Raw genomic sequence first — 893 nt, forward strand, 5'->3', positions numbered from 1 at the left:
GGGACAGATTGCAAGTGGACCAGTGGCAGCAGCAGGGGCCGCTCCCTCAAAGTTGCCTCAAAAGCCTACGCCTTCCAAACAGCGGCCCTAAGAGAAGTGTCAGCTCCTGTCCCAAGCAAGGCCAGGAGCCTGGGACAAGCTTGCTTCTCGCAGAGGCTGCAAGGAGACACTGCTCCCACTGGTCTGAGCTCAGCCTAAGACCAAAGTCTGGGCAGCTTTCGGAGGGGGGTAGGTCCTGAAGACTGTGCCACGTCTAAAGCACGAGGGTACATCTCTGGGAAGAGGCGTCCTAGGTTCTGAAAAAGCTGCCCAGAAACCCAAACGTTCAGTGACGCGAATGTCTGAACATCTGCTCCGTCCAAGTTCAGGGTCTGGATAACAGAAGACTACACACCGTAGCCTGCATCCCACTTTCTCATGTGACCTGTTTGGCCTAAACAGTGTTTTAAAAAAAGAATTCACATTTTAAGATCTGAATCTTCTACTTCTGAGAGAGAGAGAGAGAGAGAGAGAGAGAGAGAGAGAGAGAGAAAAGGAAGGAAGGAAGGAAGGAAGGAGGGAGGGAAGGAAGGAAGGAAGGAAGGAAGGAAGGAAGGAAGGAAGGAAGGAAGGAAGGAACGAAGGAACGAAGGAACGAAGGAAAGAAGGAACGAAGGAAGGAAGCAAGCAAGCAAGAAAGAAAAAGAAAGAAAGAAAGGATTTGCCTAGTGCAGAGGAGAATAATTTCTCTCTACCCTCCTAGGTTCTATGGCTGGGCCTAAGAATTCAACTGATAGATAAGACATTAACAGGAGAAAAACATACAAATTTCATCAAAAGGAAAATAAAGGCTCGAAGAAAAAAAGCTTATATAACTTTTAAAATAAAGAACAATACATTGTGGGGCTGTGACA

This window comes from Pteropus alecto, unplaced genomic scaffold (assembly GCF_000325575.1).
Source record: "Pteropus alecto unplaced genomic scaffold, ASM32557v1 scaffold59, whole genome shotgun sequence".
Taxonomy (NCBI): domain Eukaryota; kingdom Metazoa; phylum Chordata; class Mammalia; order Chiroptera; family Pteropodidae; genus Pteropus; species Pteropus alecto.